The sequence below is a fragment of the Panicum virgatum genome, chromosome 9N (genome assembly GCF_016808335.1).
Source record: "Panicum virgatum strain AP13 chromosome 9N, P.virgatum_v5, whole genome shotgun sequence".
In the NCBI taxonomy this organism is placed as follows: domain Eukaryota; kingdom Viridiplantae; phylum Streptophyta; class Magnoliopsida; order Poales; family Poaceae; genus Panicum; species Panicum virgatum.
Genome location: NC_053153.1, coordinates 23493428 through 23502376, shown reverse-complemented (window position 1 = coordinate 23502376; position 8949 = coordinate 23493428).

The window sequence follows — 8949 nt, the reverse complement described above, 5'->3', positions numbered from 1 at the left end:
CTCCCCCTGTGCCCGAGCTTGCTAGGCCGCCTGGGCCCCTCGAGCCATAGCCTCCCGTAGCTTCGGGGCCGCCGCCACGAGGTCCACGGCAGGCAGGGGCTGCGGCACCGTGTGCGGTGTGCTATGTGCCCCGGTCTTGAGGGCCTTAGCTGGGGCAAGCTGCACCGCATCCTTGGCGACGGCCCCGAGGCTGGAAGTCGAGGAACAAAGGGTGAGGACAACGGGATCGAAAAATCGATCAAACACGCAACAGAAACAAGACCCAAAGTTTACTCACCCGGATCGAGCACTCATGCTCCGCTTCCTCATGGCGCTTCTTCGGGCCCGAGGCACCGCGCCGCCCCTCGAAGACTGTCTCGAGGGCGCCCCCCTCATGTTGGCCTGGTGACTCGAGGCTGCCAGCACGGACGACTCCGCGCCCGCCGCAGCCTCATCGCCACGGATCAGCACCTGGGGCGCGGGCGTCTCCTCACCGGATACCGGAGGGGACGACTCACGCTCCACACCCTCGAGGGAGGGGCACGCCGATGAATCTGCCACGGCCCTTGTCTCTTCCGGCGCCGCCGGCGCCCAATCGTCATCCTCCCACTGGTAGGCCGAAGGGGGGCTCGCACCAGCTGCCGTCCCGTCGCCCCCCCCAGAGCGTGGTCCTCGGCATCCGAGGCCACTTCCTCCTCCTCGTCCGTGGACTCAGGCGTGGCAGGCCGCGGCTTCCCCTCCGAGCGTGCAATCTTGCACGCCTTGTCGTGCCTCGCCTTCCGCTTCCTCTTCCTCTCGACCTTTGCCTCCGCCGCGTCCTTCCGCCTTTTCATCTTCTCCGCGTGATGGCGGTTGATTTGGCATTCTTCCGGGACCGGGGGCTTCGAGGTGCCGCACCTCAACCCCTGCAAAGCATGCCCGAGTTGGAATCAGGAAAAGGGGCTACACAAGACACAACGGATTCGGAATCAAAACTTACCAGAGAAATGTACCCCGCCTCGGGGCGCATCTTGATTCTCCAAAGATCCTCGGGATCGTGGGGGAACTCCGCCACCACATACTTTGCCCTCTGTGCGGCGGTGGTGCGGGAAAGCAGCTTGTACGATGTCATAAAGCCTTCAACCTGGCTCCCGGGGTTGAGCTGGAAGATCGGCAGGGCCCTTTCCACGAGAGGGATCACCCTCTGCCGATGGAAGTTTACGATGACGGCCGCTGTCATCAACCCCTTCCTTGCCAGATGCGCCAGCGCGTCGGTGAGGACTTCGAGCTTCGCTTGTTGCGCTGGGGGCGACACCCCCAGTCCCATTTCGGTGGTTGCTCCCGGAGCACCCTGTTGGTAAACACCGGGAGCGCGCCGCGGTAGTTCCGAAGGTAGAACCACCCTCGGCTCCACCCGGCGTTGTTCGTCGTCATCTTGCGGGAGATGTAGAGGTTCTTCCGGGTCGGGCGGACGTGGAGCGTCAGGCCACCGGTGCGCGCGAACGGCTTCGGTTGGCCCCGCGCGTTCTCGACGAAGAGTTTGCCGTGGAACAGGTGGATCCAGAGATCCCAGTGCACTTCTATCCCGAGGTACCCCTCACAGACGGCGACGAAGACCACGGCCTGCGAGATGGAGTTGGGGCTAAAGTTGTGCAGCTCCGCTCCATAATAATCGCACAGCGCCAGCATAAACCTGCTGACAGGGACGCCGAAACCTCGTTCATGAAGACACACGAAGCTCACGACGTAGCCTTGCGGGGGCTTCGGCTCGGTCTCGTCCGGACGTGGGGAAATCCACGCCGGCGCCCCCGAGTCGGAGTTCCGCGGCAGCAGCCGGTCGGCGACCAACTGCTCCAGAATCGCCACGGTGGCGGAGGACTTCCCCCACGACAAGGGCTCCTGGATGTCTGACATCTCTTCAACTTGAGGAGGGATGTGGGAATGAGGGCTCCGGGATGGCTAAGGTATGCTCTCACTCTCCTTCCTCTTCCTCCTTTCGCTCTTGGCTGCGGGCTCAGGATGCATGGGAGGCGGAGAAGGCAAAGAGAGGCGAAGGCAAATGGCCAGGTGAGCCCAAAGCAACCGCTTCCCTTTCGTTTTTTATTCACCGCGACGGATGGGTCCGCGGCCACAGCCCGAATCGACCGCATTGAATGCGGTTGATTACGCTGTCACTGACGCCTGGGGCCCCGTGACCGCGGAGTCTCCCACGCGCACACATAGCAATAACTGCGGCACAGTAATTGGCGGGCGCGGCGCGACTGTCGTACTATCACATCCGTCAGCCACTGCCCACGCCGCTTCGTCTGCCCGAGGCTGCCGCCTGAAAAGGCGCGCACACACCGCACCGCACGAATCGGGCCACGTCGCCCACCACCAGCGGAAGACCCGCGCGCGTGACTCGAGACACTGCGTCGTTTTCGAATCAAGACGGAATATTCCTTCGGGGGTCCCTTTACCCTCGAAGGAATCGCATTTCGAGGCCTCACTGATCAGGGGTTCGAAGCTTGGCCCTTCGGAGGTTCGACAGGCGCCCTAGATCACCAGAGTCAGGGACTGCAGGGATGTGCCGTACAAGCCATCCTTGAACACGGAGTTCGAGATATCCTACAAAGTGTTCAAGGCCAGTCGAGGGTGACTAGAAGGGGGATCCCATCGAGGGAGAGCATCGAGCCCTCGGACCCTATCGAATGGGTCCGAGCCCCGCCTAGCGAACCTTCGCAAGCTTTTATGTGACGTGTCCATGGACCACGAGCCGACCCTTATCGAATGGGGCACAGACGTCCACTTGAACAACCCGCTAACAACTCACCGAAGCAGCCATAGCTCGCGACCCGGGCATGGGTAGCATGGTGCGCTTCACCCCTCTTCCCTGTGGAAGGGCGACGAGGGTCGTAATCAAAGTCGAGAGTTCCCCTGAATGCCTTCCCCCGGGCCTAGGCTCAGGGGCTCCTCGCACACCATGGTTCAAAACCGCACCCTCGGATAAGTCGACGACCGTCAATTGTGAAGCTCCGCATGTATAACCAAATCCCCCGCTGTTAACGTACGCTCCCCTGATGGTTAAGCTGAGCGCCGGGTCGCTGTTTCAGCACGGGAATGCCGAGGGCGGCTGAAAGAGTGCCGTTGCCGGCTGAAAAAGATGCTGGACGGCCATCCCGGTGAGGCAACCCAGTGGAAAAACATTTATAGCCCTTGGACGAGCACAAACTCTCCTCCAAGGCCTCGGGGGCTACACCTGCGGGTGCGCTGATGCGCCCCCGCGAAGGAGACTTCACACATATTCGAGGGCTGCAACCCTCTGTGCATCCCTATTCCCTCGATCATCCTCCCCGAAAGGGAGAAAGGGAACTTTATTGCTCAATGCAAACAAAGATTACAAAGGGTTACCGGCGCGAAGCCATCGAAAGATACAAACACGTTGCCACCTACGTGGCAATTTTCCCTGTCTTGGGGAGGAGCGAGTGATGAAGAAAGGCACCGAGCCCCTGGCTGAAGCAACGGCCAGGCTACTAGGGATGCGAGGAGCAGCCCCCAGGCCGCACGGGTCCAGCGGGATGCTCTCCTCGCAAGCTTTCTTCTAGCGTCTCCTCCACCAAAGACCACGTGGGGGGTCGAGCTGGCGGACAGCGCCCTCCGCACCGTCTCCCCGAGAGCAACCTTGTTGCCAGGGGGCGATGCGAAGAACAGCCGCAGGACCTGGCGCCAACGCCATGGTCAAGCGTCTCCATCCCCCTTCAGGCTAGGGGACATCGCAGGAGCAGGACCCCATGGGCCCAATGCTCTTCGGTGGATCCCACTTAAGCTGAGGGATGGTGCGCACGCCCTCTCCAGTCTTCCCCCACCACTTGCAAGCATTCTTCTAGCACCAAAGCCTAAAAAAGCCAGGCCACCCCGTCTGGGGGCCGGACATGAGAGGCAAAGTAAAACATTACAAAATTTGGGCAAGGCTAGAAGAAAGAGCAGGGAGGTTGGAGAGGAAAGGGAACTCCACGACCCCTATTTATAGCTGCGCCAGGCTCCAAGCTTTAGGCCTGTCAATGGGCAAGGGTTTGGACTGCCCGTGACGACGCGACCCTCCACGAAAGAAAGATGCCTTCGGTCACCGCGCCGAGACGCGACCGAACGAAATAAAGCGGAGCTGAGCCCTTGGACGCTAAGCGGTGCAGCGTCGGCTCAGGCCGACTGCCCTCGAACGGCGCGCCGCAAAGCAACCAGGAAGGCCGGGGCCAAGGCCCTACGCGTGGGACAGCGCAACGAAAGCACCAGCTGCCAAGCAGCGGGCGCCATCGTCGCCTTGGCCCCCCTCAGCGCACGGACACATCTTGTCCTTGAAACAAACAAACAAAGAGGCGCGCGCCTCGAAGTACACCTCCTACGGGCGCTGAGGCACGACCGGCGTTTTGTCACATCCGCCGTGCTGGCGCTCAGGCGTGTCTGGCGGGTGCGTGGCATTGACTGATAACGTCAAGGGGGAAATCGCCGAATCACCCTTTGGCCGAATCCTTTGACTCGACCAAAGTCTCGGGGGCTACTGTTGGGTACCACGATTAGGGACACCCTAATCGGGGTACTAAGATCGCTTTTAAACGCAAACACATGTTAAGACGACTGGGCCCCCGAAGACCCACGGCCTCCTTCCAATCTGAAAGAAAGGAAAGGACTCAACAAAGCCCAGCATGCGGCCCATTCGCACCCCTCTCGGGCCCGCGGGACGATCTCCGCCTCGTTCGAGGGCTCCTATCGAGACCCTCGATTGCACCCTGCCTAGCACCAGCGCCTCCGTCGCCACTGCGTCTGCCGCGCCCACCACAGGCGCACCCACCGCTGCAGCGTTGGGCACTGCTGAGCCTGGTGACGGTGCACCCGTGACCACCGCATCGGGCACCACCGGGCTGGCAGAAGTCGCTGCACCCAAGGATCCCGCACCCGCCATTGCCGCCGCTATCGCCGCCAAGGCCGCGGTTGCCTGGGCATCAACCGACGAGCCGGCGATGGTGGAAGGGATGCTTGGGCGAGGAGCTCTGGCAAAACAAAGAAAATGAGCCTTTAGCATAAGCGGAGCAATGAGAATAAGAGGCGTGATTAGAATAACACTAACCCTGAAGCGCCGGGTGTCCAGCGTCCTCGGAGGCCCGACGTCCGTTTTTGCTGCTGCTGCTCCCGCGCCTGCGGCGCAACCCGTGGCTGCTCCCGCCGCTACTGCTGCTCCTGTGGCTGCGACGCAGGTGCAACCCGTGACTGCTCCTGTTGCTGCTGCTGCCGCTCCATTGGCTGTTGCTGCTGCTGTTGCTGCCGGCGGGAGGTATCTCTTGGCTGCGATGGCGGCGGCACGACAGCTCCGGAGGTCCCGCGAAGACCGGATGCCCGGGAACTACCCTGGCCTGCGTCCTCGGCGGACCTCTGACGCTTCGCGGCGGGCTCCGTGACTGGGGTCCCGTTGCCCCTGAGTAGCCTGCGCCAGCCCGTCTCCCCCGACGACGCGCCGGAGCTGCTCCGGCCTGGCTGGGACCGCTCGCCACGGCGCTTCCAGCCACGGCCTGCTTGCCCTTGGCGGTGAGACCGGACCCCACAACGTCCGGCGCATCTTGATTCCCGGACGCACCAGGGATCCGGATCCCACGGTTCGGGTCGCCTCCGGTCTGGCGTGCGGCCAGCCCGCCGTCGTCGAGAGTCGGTAGGGTGGCCAGCACCGCGGTCCTGAGGCGTGAGTCCTTGCAGAGGGGGACGACAGCCTGGGGAAGAATCAGCTGCTCTGGGATAAAGGCATCCCCCGTCACCGCCCGCACCAGGACCTCCAAGGCTTCCTGGGTCAGGTCGCTCCCCTCCCCTCGGTGGGTCCTGCTGCAGTCGTTGAGGCCGGTGAAGTTCCAAGCAGGGCGCGGCCTCTGTTTCAGGGGGGCGATCCGGCGCTTCAAGAAGTCCCCGAGCACGTGCAGCGAGGTGAGGCCGCTCTCCGCAAGCGACCTGATCTTGCCCAGTACGGAGTCGAAATCCGGCTGCAGGATCGGCTTGGCCCTCCAGGATGCACGATCGGTGGCGGGTCCCTCGGTCGGCAGGGCGAGGCACTCGTTGGCTTCGGTGGTGGCGATCACCCAATCCCTGCGCCACTCCTCCCACTTCCCGCCAGTAAGGCCGGGAATGTAAGGCGTCGGCAGGTCACTCCTCACCAGGAAATAGTACCCCCCCCCACTTCGTCCTTGCTCCTTCCGGACTTCACCAGGACGAAGAAATGGCGGAAAAGGATGATGCAAGGCCGCACCCCCACGAACATCTCGCACAGGTGCACGAAGATGGCCGTCAAGAGGATGGAGTGCGGTGTAAGGTGCTGAAGCTGGAGGCCGAAGTCTTCCAGCAGCAGTAGCAGGAACGAAGAGATCGGCAGCCCCACGCCGGTGGAAATGTGCAAGGTGAATAGCACAAATTCCCCGGCGTGGAGGTTGCCGAGGGAAACCGAGCCTGCTCGGATCCCCCAGCCAGTCTCCTGTGGGCTCCACCCTAGCAAGCGGCGCACCGTATTCAACTCTTCCTCGGTCTGGAACCGGCGGGGACGAACAAGGGATGCCATCTCTCTACGGGGAGCAAGGAGCAAGGAAAGCTCAAAGGCAAGGGGGGGCAAAGGTTGGAAGAGAGAAGGTGAATGCGGGAAAGTAACCGCGGTATAAGGTTCGCCCCATTATAAAGCCTGACTCAACCGGCGCGCCCCGGAACCGTCGCTGGAACCCAAGCGACGCCCGCACCTGGTGTTAACCGCCGGCCCATGACAAGGGGGCCCAGGCCCATCTGTCAGGGAGAGCGGGTAACCAACAAAGGTGTGAAAAGGCGGGATCTGAACCGTCGCCCGCGCGCGAAGCGAGGCGGAAGCTGAGCTGACGTGCGCGTATTAAGCGCTGGCGTGGCCGAGCTTTTCGGGAACTGCGCCGGTGATAAATGTGCCTTTTACTCCGGCCGCAACAATGCCGAGCGTCGCGCGCGTGACTAGGTTAACCACTGTGCGTGGGGGCCATGAGTCAGTAAGCCGCTGCGATGCGATGAGGCAGCAAACAACCTGATGCAGCAAACAACCCGATGCAGAGCCAAATCGCAGTAGTGGCCCCACCTGCGGGTTCGTACCCCCCCCCCCCGAGGTGGGCCCGGGGGCCACTGTCGGTACCCTGTAACAGGGATACCCACTCTTACTGCGGCAAGGCAGAACCCGCGTAGTTATCCGTAACTGCGCGCAGAAGACGGAGTAGCCAGGCCCCACGGGTCAGGCTCTTTCCTCACCAGGCCAATGGCCCCGAACCCGTTCCCCGCCTGGGATGGGTCCGGAGACGCCACGTATCCCTAAGGAAGGAAAGCTCCGAGCTGACAGCCGAGGCCTCGGACCCCCCATAGGGGTCCGGGACCTCCTACGCCCATCCGGACCTCCCTTACTGCGTGGGGGTCTGGAGCCGCCACGTGTCCCAGAGGCACAGGCACGGGCTCGTGCGCGAGCCTTCCGCTGGAAGACTCGCCCATCACCGCAATTAATGCGGATGGTTGAGGCATGCTCTGTCGTCGCAGCACGCGGGACAGCCTTTAACAGGCCTCACTATGCACCGCGTATTACCAAGGTACACATTGTAGCCGCCGGTGCCGCACCCGCTCAGAGCCCACCTGCCGCATTAATTGGATACGACGGCGCGTCACTTTCCCATCATGCCGCCTACGCCGCAAGCTACGCGGCCCGTTCAGCTACGTGGCGGGCAATGCCGCTGGCTATACCTGGCGCCGTTCCGACAAGACAGCGCCTGGACACGCTGAACAGGGAACTCCAGGGGCAGACAATGGGATCCAGGAGAGAGATCTCCTTCGCCTGCGATGCCATAATTGTGAACAGTATGTTATCTTGTACTACATCGTTGGGCCCACCTGTCGGGGTCCCAACAGCCATGTACGCGTCCCCTTGAGATATAAAAGGGAGACGCTCGCTGTACACAACAAAGGCTCTCCAGACACACACAAGCTCTCGCGGACTCTCTCGAGGCAAGGCAGTACAACACACAGTGGACGTAGGGTACTACGCTCCGGCGGCCCGAACCACTCTAATCCCGCTGTGTTCATCGTGTTCTTGAGGGAGATCGAACTAGGACTAGCTAACCCCCGAGTACACACCCTCTGGGCTTAGGCGGGTGCCTTCCGCCACCCGGCTGTGGTTTGCAGCACCACGACATTTGGAGCTACCCTCGAGCAAGCAACGCACCTCCGCCTCGCTCGAGACCACCCCTCGGCATAAGGACAAACGGCCCCGCCGCTCAACCGCTTGCCGTGCGGGGGAATTAAAAGCCGACCACTCCTCCACGGCGCCCAGGACAGATGGTGTCAGACTGCCATTCCTCATGATGGCTGCGACCGGAGTCCCATCCGCTGACTTCGGTCACTGCTCCACCATCCCGGACGCTGTGGCGGCACTGTGTAACCTACGATGCAGGACAAGACGTGCTCAGCACTGTCCCCGTTACTTTTCTGCCAACTCCGGTTGACCGGACTCCACCTCATCATACGCATGGCCCCGGACCCGCCACCTGCTTGGGAAAGGACCCGGCGATGCCACGTACCCCTCCTCGAGGGATGCTCAGCACACGCAACTGAAGTCCCGGACCTCCCCCCTCGAGGGATTCGGGATATCCACGTGTCTCCCGGACCTCCTAGAGTGCACGCCAGCACTCCGTCCAGGGGGTCCGGGACCGCCGCGTGCCTCACCACCGCTGGGGCACGCAGGACCCTGACCTGCAGGGTCCACAGAACGCCATATCTGGAGGCCTGTACACCCTATAGTGACGACCACGCCGCCTGCAGGGGCTGGCAGGACGCCGGCACAATCTCCGCGGGACCAAGGACGATATCCAGGACGACTGCCACGCCTGACGCCATGCCCCACAGTGTACTTCCTACAGTGTTCGGTCACTGTACCCCCGCGATTCAGGGGAAAACTACGACTTCCGCGCTCCCACTCATGTACACCGCCCC